We start from the raw sequence: 12,313 nt of genomic DNA on the forward strand, positions 1-12,313 counted from the left end.
ACCAGGAAAGAACCAGTTAATATAAGTTTGTGATAAAAAGATGTTGAGGAAGATACATTGAACAAGTGGTGTTTTACCAAAGATATTGGTCGCGCTATCCTGACAAAAGCATTTTGTTGTAATGGAACCCTGGCGTGTTTACTCTTGACCAGGGTTCCACATTCTTTACTGTTCGAAGGGCCTCGTGCCTGGGCGGCCATGGGGTCCGTTTCTGAGCAATAAACCTGCATGTTCACCTACCTGTTGGCGTCTGATGTTACTTCACTGGCGACGAGGACGAAAACAAAGCGGACCCTCCAGACCCTTGCTGGTGCATCCTCGAGAGCACCGTGGTGGTCGATGCCGAGCCACATGTGAGCTGAAGCACAGCTCCAGCCCAGCGTGAACCGTGTTCCCTGCCGCGCCCTTCCTTCCAGGCACCGCAGAGCCAGTACCAGCATCCTTGCCCCCGTCCCATGTGGATACAAGGATTTCAGCAAGGGGGCCATTGCACGCACCCAAGAGGCGGTTGCCTGCATAGATTCATGCTTACAATGCGATGTGCAAGGAGAGAAGGTCAGAGAAAAGGACCCAACACTCTGACGGTTCGTGGCAACTAAAAGTTTTCATCTACTGCAACGTTGATTTCTTTTACGACAAAGGTGAAGTGCACGAGCCTAGGTGCCTAAAAGGTGTGTCTTAATGAAAATATCGATTGGAATGTCTTTATTATCTAACACACAGTCATGTTAATTAAAGTGACTGTTTGACATGAATCAGCCCTGTGTATACTGCACCACAGCAGAGTGAACTTAATCCACCCATCTGTTATTTAGATGTATTATCAGTAAGCATTTCCATGAGTTCGCTACTAAGTGTTTATTGTACCAATCATACCACACTACAATTTGAGTTAAAGACCTTTTTGACCCCCTAACATCACACTGGAAAATCTATATTCACCTTAGATTTGAAAATGGGGCTCCTGATGTGTATGTTTAACACTACCTCTCTAACATTTGACATGAGGTGTAAGACACCGCTCTAATCCTGGTTTTTGCCTAGATTTCCGCCACTCTATGACATCTTTTATATTTTTGCCAGAGTTTTGACGTCTGATACCCACGGTCAAATATATCTTGTGCTAGCATATTAGACCAGTACATACATGAATCATTACCTGTACACACTGTAATATGTGGGTTCTGCCATTTCCAATCCTCTCTGTTTTGCAGATATCTGCCTTACAGTGATTTCAACACCATTCCGTTACTATAAAGACACTGTGTTAGTATTTAACACTACTGCTATTCCGATCTCCCCTCTTGATGCGTGGAGACTACGAAGGACTACTCTACCCAGCTACACACATGCGCAGCTACGCACATGCGCACAAGCACTGCTTTCTTTTATTCCTCACTACGTTTCCCCAGGAGTGAGTTCATCAACGTTCTTCTTCCCCTCGTGAACATACACATCGTGCTTAGACCTAGTGATTGTGTAAACCCTCTTTTCCAATCCATGTCACTGACCTGTACATTCTGAGGGGATTAGTGCTATCTATACTTACACATGCATAATGCAGTACCTCACATACGCGCGGTAACCCAGGGATTAGTGTCCTTCGCTGTACGCATGCGCACACTGGGCTTATGAAAACCCATTTGCCGACCGGCGTTTTGCAATACGGTTCCCCTGACCAACTACAGCAAGAGGAGTCTAAACAATCGCAAGGACCGAGCGCTAGCTGAGCACCACTATCAGCAGGTATGTCTCACATCCCACTGTGCACTTTAGTCCGGTATCTTGTATCTCGGTACTCCTAGATCCTTACGACTTTGTGTGGCGCATGGCAAAATTTCCTCCACTTCGCTTACACAGACACGGATGGACCTGATCGAGACTAAGCTCTCTTTTTTTCCGTTCCGTTTCCACGCTTTCACAGATTTTGCAACTGTGTTATGCATGATTTACTTGACAAGAGATGCACCAATATACTCACACCTATGTATATTATTTGGGCACTCAGTCTAGTATTTATTTATTGACTTGCAGATTGATCTGCCAACCTGCCCACTCGATGTCTCATGTACTTTCACCATTACTGCAACAATTACAACTCGCATATTTAATTAGAGACACGAGCTCAGAAAGTTATTAATATATTTTTTCTAAATCAGTAATTATTATCTGTATCGACTTGCAACTATTAAAACACAAGGCTACTAGCCTGTGTTGTCAACTACCCTCCTCTTTACCACTGTGCCTTAGGGGATTGAGTACCATGTCATCTGTGTATGTCCACAGGGTTCCTCCTTTTTTGAACTGCGACTTAGATATCCAGTGCAGTATCCTGAGGATGCCTAACCGACACTGAGAAACGGTAAACCCTCTTATACATCTAACATAGTCAACTAATGAATGATGTACCTGTCTTAAAGCAACCACACTAACTAGGCTGTGGTTTGTTGTTTTTCTATTATTATTAGGTTGACACCGGATCCACTTCTTCTGTATTTAACCCAAACAAAGTGGGAGTGGTACTTCATTCAAGTACCTAATGGGATAAACCATCCAAGATCTTGCGCTGACATGCCAATTTCAACTCTTCAAGTGTCTACCTGATACCACCATAAGTTGGGCTAAGGGTGCCCCTTGACCCTGGCTCAAAAAATTCCCCTGAAGAAGTTCCTATTAATAACTTGAATCATGGAAGGAACGAAACATGTTGGGTTCGTATAGATACAACAGAGTACTATCTAAACTAACACTAATTAATCCTGATGCACTTTATGTATATTTTGACTTAGGCACCGGAACCAGAGACATTACACAATGATGGTCTCTGGATGTAATTATTGTGTGGTTTAATGTTCAGTGAAGAACCATTGTTACAAGTATTTATAAATGTTTACATCTTTGACTTGTCCACTTGATGCCATTAAAGTATCCCAGAGAACAGATACTGATCAATTGCAAATTTTGCACAAAACCCGTTGTTTTGACAATGAATATTTAGCACTGTTTGTGAAGCACTTGCCACTTTTTTAGAGTTTTGTATGTTAGTTTTTATGTGCTTTTATGTAATTACTATTTATATTAAAATGTATCTCTTTTTAACAGAAATGTTGATGAAGTTAGGTTGTATTTTCCTAGAACTTCAATTCTCTAGATTTGCATTGTTCCCATAAGTGTGAGAATCCCTTCAATATCCAGTAAAACTGTGTGTCGATAACCTAAATTAGCTTGGGGCCTCTCTTTTGTTAAAGGTTCATATACGTCAGGTTTAACCCCCCCCGCTATCCTCATTTATACCCGATTTCCCTCCTATTGTTTTTTTAGCCTAAAAGGTGTGCACCAGCTGGATCCAGATACTGTGAAAAAGAAGAACAAGTTACTTACCAACTGCAACATTCTTTCGACTGGATGTTCCTCCCACGTATTCCTCATCTTGTGATAAATCGTTATCTCCAGCTTCGCTGCTTCGGAAAAACAAATTCTCGGCAGAGGGTGCTGTGCTTGAGGTCGTGGCGTCGATTGTCCCTCGACGTACTCCGTACTCTGTCGACGTCACGATGGTATAAGTAGCTCGAGCCGCGCCCGTTGCTTCAGTTCTGTTTTTTCGATGAAATATATACAGGAGGAACACCCAGGCGTGTCCCATGACCGATACATTCTTCGTGAGAGGAAAGTGTAAGAACAAGTAAACTGTACTGTGTGGTTGGATGGGAAGGTCGATGAGGAATACGTGGGAGGAACATCCAGTCGAAAGAACGTTACAGTTGGTAAGTAACTTGTTCTTCGAATGGATTGTGTCCTCCCACGTATTCCTCATCTTGTGATAGGCTCCCATAGCAGTATCAATTTTTGGAGGTGGGAGTACCATTTCAGTTTTCGTGGACAGAAGGCAGAACTGCCTTTGCAAATAAACCCTCGTTAGAGGAGGCAGTGTCAAAACAATAATGTTTAACAAAGGTATGTATTGTTTTCCAGGTTGCAGCTGCACAAATGTCTGCTGCCGGGACTCCCCTCTTTAGAGCCGTAGAAGTAGCCATTCCCCTTGTAGAATGGGCACGAAGCACCTCTGGTGGTTCTTTTCCCGCTAATCTGTAGCATTCAACTATGGCTAATATGATCCAGCGGGAAATGGTCTGTTTTGTTACAGATAAGCCTAATTTTTGACCAGTGTAACCCACAAACAGTTGGTCATCTTGTCTCAATTTAGCCATCCTAGAGATGTAAAAACTAAGAGCCCCCTTGGGATCTAATCTATGTAATCTCTCCTCTTCTTTGCCCAGGTGAGGAGGAGGATAAAACGTTGGAAGTACTATATTTTGTGACAAATGGAAGTCTGAGACTACTTTTGGCAAAAATGAAGGTTTAACTTTAAGGACTACCTTATCTTTATAAAAAATAGTATATGGTGGTTTGCATGAGAGAGCCTGAAGTTCTCTAACCCTGCGGGCCGATGATAGGGCCACAAGGAGGACAGTTTTTAGAGTTAAAAGCCTCAATGGACAGGAGTGCAGAGGCTCAAAAGGTATGCAAGTCAAGAATTTTAATACTAAATTTAAGTCCCAGGCTGGTACATGAAAAGGGACTGGAGGGTATACATTAGTGAGCCACTTAAAGAATTGAATTATTAAAAGTATTTTGAAATATGAAACCTCTTCCGAGGAGCGCTTGAAAATGGACAGCGCAGCAAGGTATCCTTTTATTGTTCCTATCTGGAGCCCCAGATTAGCTAGATGTAGCAGAAAGGAAAGCGCCATTGGGGTGCCACACTGAAAAGGGTCCACATCCTTGTCTTTGCACCAGTTACTAAACCTATTCCAGCGACATCGGTACAAAGACTTTGTTGCTGGTCTTCTGGCTGAAAGCAAGTTTTCCATTACGTCATCCGGAAGATCCCAATCCTTGTATCTCAACCTCTCAGAAACCATGCACGAAGGTTGAGCGTCTTGACCTCTGGATGGAGAACCCGACCTTCCTCTTGCGAGAGAAGATCCTCTCTTTGCGGAAGACGTATTGGAGGGCAGATGGACATGTCTAGAAGGCCGGGAACCACGTCCTCCTGGCCCAATCCGGGGCAATTAGGATCATGGTTTTCCTGAACTTTCTCAACCTCCTGATTACTTGAGGAATCACGGGGACTGGGGGAAACGTGTACAGCAGTGGAAACTTCCACTCCACTACGAATGCGTCTCCCAGAGCTCCTCTTTGAGGAAATTCCCCTGAGCAGTACTGATCGCACTTCCGGTTGATCGCGGTGGCGAACAGATCCACTTGAGGGGTTCCCCAAAGGGCGAAGATCTCCAGAAGGACTTCCTGAGCCAGCTCCCACTCGTGAGAGACCGTGCTCTGCCTGCTCCGAGCATCTGCCGCCGTGTTCTTCTCTCCGGCTAGGTGAACTGCCGACAGAGAGATTCCTTCTCGTATTGCCCAGAACCAGAGCTGCTTTGCCTCTCTGCACAGTGGCAGTGACCCTACACCTCCTCTCTTGTTGAGATAGTACATGGCCACTGTGTTGTCTGTCATTATCAGAACATTCTTTCCCTGTACAGAGGGCAGAAAGGCCTTCAGAGCTAGTCTGATTGCCCTCAGCTCTAATAGGTTGATGTGTAGTTTGGACTCCGATGGAGACCAACGACCGCTGATTGTCAGATCGTTGGTGTGTGCTCCCCACCCCGTGAGTGAGGCGTCCGTCACTACCGTTATCTCCGGCCATGGTTGCCAAAAAGACTCTCCCTTGAGATTGTTGTTGTTGCAAGTCCACCATAGAAGATCCTGAGCAACTGCGCTCGGGACTTGCAGAGGATCCAACATATTCCCTGAGAACTAGGACCACTGAGTTCTGAGTGCCCATTGAAGGGATCTCATTCTCAACCTGGCCTCTGGTACTAGAAAAATGCAGGATGCCATGAGGCCGAGCAACCTGAGAAAACCGAAGGCCGGTAGACGTTGGGCATTCTGGAATTTTGTTACCATCTGCTGGATGTGGAGAGCTCTCACTTCGGGAGGCGAGGCTTGTCCTGATGAAGTGTCCAAGACTGCTCTGATAAACTGTAGTTTCTGGGATGGTATCATGTGGGACTTCTTGAAATTGAGAGGGAAGCCCAGTTTGTGGAGGAAGTGGCAGGTGATCGAAAGATGTTCCTGAGCTTGTTCTGGAGAACTTGCTCTGATCAACCAGTCGTCCAGGTAGGGATATATGTGAATACCTCCTTTCCTGAGACTTGCTGCCACAACCCCCAACAGTTCGGTGAAAACCCTCGGGGCGGAGGTCAACCCGAATGGCAGAACTCGAAACTGATAATGAGAATTGCCAATCGCGAACCTCAGTTACTTTCTGTGCTTTGGATGGATTGGCACATGAAAGTAAGCATCCTGAAGGTCCAATGATATCAACCAATCTTGGAGTTGGAGAGCCTGAAGGATCTGAGAAAGAGTCACCATCTTGAACTCGTCCTTCCTGAGGAACTTGTTCAAGTTTCTCAAGTCCAAGATGGGTCTCAGTCCGCTGTCCTTTTTTGGGATGCGAAAATATGGGGAGTACCAACCCCTGTTCCTCTCCGCTACAGGTACCAGTTCTATGGCACCTTTCTCTAGCAGGGTTAAAATTCCTGCAACAGGAGCGGATCCTGAATTCTGACGGAATTGGCTCCGGTGGATGATTCTGAGGCCTTTTTAGAAAGGGGCGACAGTAACCTTGGGCTACTGTTTTCAGTGCCCAAGCATCTGAGGTAATGCCCCGCCATTCCTTCAGATGTTGAGAGATCCTGCCTCCCACTGGTGTTTTGTGTAACAAGGTCTCAGAGGGATTTGGAGGCGGCTGCAGGAGTGGCTGAGGGTACAGATGCCGCCCCTGAGGCTGATTTTGCACCTCTTCCCCGTGTTCCACGAGGGAAGTTCCTTTTGCCCCTTTGAGAGGCCTGTCCTCTTCCTCTACCAAAAGAGGAGTAGTATCGAAAAGAACGACCCCTCCAGGAAGATGAGCCGGAATAGGGTTTTAGAGGCTGACGCAAAGAGGCGCTAAGTGATTTAGCTGCCGCTTTCGAGGTCTGAAGTTTTTCAAGGCTTTCATCAGCCTTTCTGCCAAAGAGCCTCAAGCCATCAAAGGGCATGTTGAGGAGTCTAGCTTGCACATCCGGTGCAAATCCCGACTTCCTCAACCACGCAAATCTGCGTTGCACAACGCTTGCAGCCATGGATCTGCTGATACTATCAGCAGTATCCAGTCCAGACTGGAGGCATTCCCCCATTGCCTCCTTCCCGTCTTTGACTATATTCAGGAAGCCTTTCCTTTCCTCGCCTTCCGGAATATGATCAGCCGCCGCCGAAATACAGTCCCACAGGGTATGGGTAAACCTGGCTAGGTGTCATGATCTCTGGTTTTCCCAACTCCCTTGGAAGCAGATCCATAACCCAGGTTCCGAGTGCCAACCAGTCCCAATTGGGACCTTTTGGACCCAGTCCTGGCGCCAGTGGCACCAGGCTCATAAATATGCCCAGTCCCAGCGCTGGAAGCGCCGGACTCATAATGCTTGGGTGGACTTACCTGCAGCAGACCATGCTGCTTACTTGCCTGCCAGTTGAGCCTCTGATCCTCTTCTGTTTGGAACTACTTTTCCCGTTGGGTGGGGCAGGAGCCACTCCCTAGATTCAGAACACTGGAACTCTTCTGGAAAGCAGGAACTCTTTTCTTACCTAGGCGTGGCTGTGGAAGGAGACACCTAAGCACTACAGGAGGCTATTTAAACCACACCCGATGGATGAATCTTGCTTTGCGTTATTCTGCATCCTCTGCAGCAGAACGCTCATCGTGTCTTCTGCATCTGATCCTGGGCCTAAGGAAAAAGGCTTACCATCCTGAATCCAGTCTTCAGCAACACCTATAAAGACAAGAAAGAACAGGTTAGCATTACGGGCTTCAGTGACAGCTCTTCACTTACCTGGTCCATCGGCTGTCACCAACGCCTCGCGCTGCATTCCGGCATCTGAAAGACAAAGGCTTACCTACTCTTCGTGCGCTCCGGAGGTCTTCACACTGCATTCCGGCATCTGAAAGACAAAAGCTTACCAACTCTTCGCACGCTCCGGAGGCCTTCGGCGCTGCATCCCGCATCTGAAAGACAAAACAAGGTGCGTTTAAAGACATTGGGGAACTTTAATACTCACGTGCCATTACTCCTTTCCACATCTAACCCAGTGGGTATTCCGGCACCCTGCAGCCGCTCCGAACTTGTACCTGCAAAATAAAAAGACAGTTAGAGCGCATCGTGAAGCAGGCAACAAGCGCTTACTTACGTGCTTCCAGGCGCTTTTATTCATCACACGGGCTCCATCTTCAACTCACTTCAGCCCGTCATCCGCCATCGCCGGAACCCTGCAAAACAAGAAACATCATTACTAAAGACTTTAAAGACATTAGAATTACTCGAAACTTACCGTTCGTGCAGTAAACGACGGACAGCAGTCCTCTGAAGTCAAGAGGCCTGCTCCCCTTATCCAGTGAAGAAACTGGTTACAGCACCCTGCCCCGAGGCAGATGGAGAGCACGGCGTTCACTTACCTAAGGTGAGAGCGTTAACCTTTGGGGTTCTACAGGAGAAGAGAAAGGGAAGAAGAGAGAGACATTCAATAACCCAGTTCCTTAATCCCATATTTTCTATCTGCAGACATCTTACCCTTCAAGTCAGACATACAGTGCACAGAGGTCCAGCCCAAAGAGCCAGCCGTGTGTTACACATCACCTTTGAAGATACGGTATACGCCCAGTCAAGACCGGCGCCTCTACGGGAATCAGGTGAGCGTTACACTAGGGTACAGTTGACATTTGCCGACTTAAGTGCATTACTGCCTGACGTGAAAACTTTACGTGCCCAGGCGTCAATTTTTTTATCCTCTCTATCTGGAGGGATAGTTGGATAAGCAGTTTGTTTTGAAGTGGATGCTGCTTGAATGACTAAACTCTCTGGAGTCGGATGTTTATTCAAATATTCAGGATCCGATCCAGCTGGTTTGTATTTTCTTGGAAAAGTGCTGTCTGCAGCAGCAATGGTTTCTGGTTTCTCCCAGTTTTTCTCCACAGTCCTTTGAAGGGCCCTGTGAAAAGGGAGAACAGGATCCTTCTGAGGTCCCTTGACGATAATATCTGTCATGTCATCTTGTTCAAAAATGGGTGAAGTATTACCCCAACCCATGTATTCAACTACCCTGGTCATAAGACCCCTGTACCCAGCATCTGCATGCTCTGCAGGATCAGGTCTGGCGAACTCTAATTCTGGGGATGTGTCAACTCCACTGGCAGAATGTAGAGTATTACTCAGGTCTCTCATTCTGGATTCCTGGTCAATAAGTTCTTCAGGAACTTGTCTTGTACCATAAGTAACTCCCAAAGGATTAACTTTGTCTTCTTCTTCTGAAGCAGACTCTTCATAAATTGCAGACATAGATTTGAAAAAGTCTGATCTGGGCAAAGGAGTGAATCTCCTTTCTTCCTCTTCCATCTGCTTCGAAGGAAATGGCAAATCTCTCGAAGTTTTCGTGGGTGTCTTCGAAGTTTTCAAAGATGACTTCGATAATGGCGTCGATGACGCATGTGGTTTTGGTGTCGAAATTATCGACGACGAGGGCGTCGACGAAGTCGTCGAAGTCTTCGACGATTTGTGTTTCTTGGCCGGCACTTGAGAGGTGCTAGACTCTCGAAGTTTCTTCGACGGTTTTACGTCGACTCGAGGTTTTTTGCATTCCTCGACGCTACTGGTCTTAGCCATAGTAGCCTTGGACTTCCCTTTGTCGTCCAATGGAGCCACCTTAGGGGTATGGCTTTTTCGAGGGGGTCGAGGCCGCATTCTCGAAAACCTCCATCACCTTTTTGCGGAATTCTTCCCACTTACTGGGAGAATCCGATTTAGTCGGACAACGAATTTCTTCGGTCGACTCTGAAGAAGAAGATGATGAGGGAGATCTATGTCTCCTCTTCATTTTTTTCGATGACGACGAAGAATGTCTTGATCTACTTCTAGATCGAGATCTCTTCGAGTGCCTATGGCGATCCGATCCCTTCGAATCGGTCGATTTCTTATGTTTTTTTGACGAAACCTTTTTTGAGGTCTCCCTCCCCACCGACAGTTTACCTCTCCTCTCACGAAGAGCTTTTTCGGTCATCGATTGGCAGGAGCCGCAGTCGTCGGTTCGGTGACTGGAACCGAGACACCAGAGACAAATCCGGTGGGGATCGGTAATCGACATCTTAGACCCACAATCTGCACACTTTTTAAACCCAGTTCTGGGTGTCGAAGGTGTCGAAGATGATGACATTTTCTTCACAGAAAATAGAAGCGCGCCGTTCTCGATAGCGAAGCGATCGGAAAAACGGAACTGAAGCAACGGGCGCGGCTCGAACTACTTATACCATCGGTGACGTCGACAGAGTACGGAGTACGTCGAGGGACAATCAACGCCACGACCTCGAGCACAGCGCCCTCTGCCGAGAATTTTTTTTCCGAAGCAGCGAAGCTGGAGATAACGATTTATCACAAGATGAGGAATACGTGGGAGGACACAATCCATTAGAAAAAAAGAAATTGTTTGCTGTATGAAAAGCGCGCTGGCTGGGGCTGAGGAGCACAAAGCCTCAATGAGTCCAACTCACTCATTAAAATCAAGCCATTTCTGGGACCAGTGGCTGGGGCTAGAGTGAACAAAGCCTCAATAAGTTCAATTTACACATTAAGTGCAGGTCATTCCTGGGACCATGCAGCAGAGCAAAGCTAGTCCTCCGCCTGCATTCTTATCAGCGCCTGGTGAGCCCCCAGTGCTGTGGGGCCTCTGGGAAGACACATTCAAGGTCTATTTGAGGGCATCTGGCGGCATCACATACGCTTATGAGATGAGGCAGCGCTTTTGCATTATTTAGGCACTGAAGGGCTGAGAGTGTTCAGACATTTGCCTGGCACAGAGGTACTAATCCCCGGCGGTAGGGAAGGAGAAACTGTGCTGAGCTTATACGAGACTGCCCTGAAGAAACTGGAAGGGCATTTCGGGGGAAAAAGCCCAACATGATATTGGAGCAATATCACTTATTTTCCAGGGTACAGGGTTTCGGCGAGTCAATTGATTCCTATGTTACAGCTTTGCACACTCTCATATCCACTTGCAAATTTACGTTGGTACTGAATGAGTAGGAACAAGTTACTTACCTGTAACTGTTGTTCTCCAGCATGGGTCTGGCATGGATTCACATGCTCATGAATATTCCCCGTCGTCAGGCTGGGAATCCTCGGTAAAGAAAAAACCAGTATCAGTTTCGTTTCTGATCTGTCTTTCGTAGTAGTAACCAATCACTGATCTCTGTGTCATACTGGCCACAGCCAATGACTGCCCTCTACCTAAGCCCCGCCTCTGGCAGCCATCTTCAGATTTGTTAGCATGTGAAGTGGCAGTATGACCAAGTGAAGAGCCGCAGAGGGGTAGGCGGGAGGGTTCGCATGTGAATCCATGCCAGACCCATTCTGGAGAACAACAGTTACAGGTAAGTAACTTGTTCCTTCTCCAGCATGGGGTCTGGCATGGATTCGCATGCTCATGAATAAAGAATACATAGCAGTACACACATGCACAACCACGGGAGGTGGCAAAGGCTCAACATTAAGCATCACATCAAACTCAACATTAAGCAAATCTTACCTCCTCACCAGGCTCACCTTAGGCGAACAGGTTGCGCAGCACTGCTTGGCCGACCCTGGACTCCTCCCTGGAATCCCGATCGACGCAGTAGAATTTCGTGAAGGTGTGCGTCGACCTCCACGTAGCAGCCCTGCAGATGTCCAGCAAGGGCACACCAGATAGGAACACCGTGGTAGCTGCGATCGCTCTGGTGGAATGGGCTCTCGGACGGCCAGGCAGGGGTCTGTTTGCCAACCGATGACAGTACATGATACAGCCGGAGAGCCATCTGGAAATGGAAGCCTTCGAGAGAGCCTTCCCCTGATTGACAGGTCCAAAGTTCACAAAGAGTTGTGACTTCTTCCGAAAACCCTTCGTGCGGTCCACGTAGAACTTCAGCGCTCTAGCCACATCCAGCGAGTGCAAAGTCCTTTCAGCCGGCGACGAAGGCGACGGGAAGAAAACAGGCAACACCAAGGGTTCGTTGAGGTGGAAGTCCGACGGCACCTTGGGCATGAAGGAGGGGTGCGTCCTGAGTCCTACCCTTGTGTCGTGAAAAGTCAAGTACGGGGCCTTGCAGGAAAGGGCCTGGATCTCTCCCACCCGTCGTGCGGAGGTGATGGCCACAAGAAACGCTGTTTTCCACGACAAGAACTTCACCGGA

At 47.2% G+C, this 12,313-nt stretch overlaps 1 protein-coding gene across 2 annotated transcripts in view; it reads right to left on the minus strand.

Annotated features, from left to right (window-relative positions):
* SMAD9 (SMAD family member 9) overlaps positions 1–12,313 on the minus strand; it is a 444,811-nt gene that overhangs the window by 289,778 nt on the left and 142,720 nt on the right. The window lies entirely within an intron of this gene.

This window comes from Ambystoma mexicanum, chromosome 7q (genome assembly GCF_040938575.1).
Source record: "Ambystoma mexicanum isolate Mex_15411 chromosome 7q, UKY_AmexF1_1, whole genome shotgun sequence".
Taxonomy (NCBI): domain Eukaryota; kingdom Metazoa; phylum Chordata; class Amphibia; order Caudata; family Ambystomatidae; genus Ambystoma; species Ambystoma mexicanum.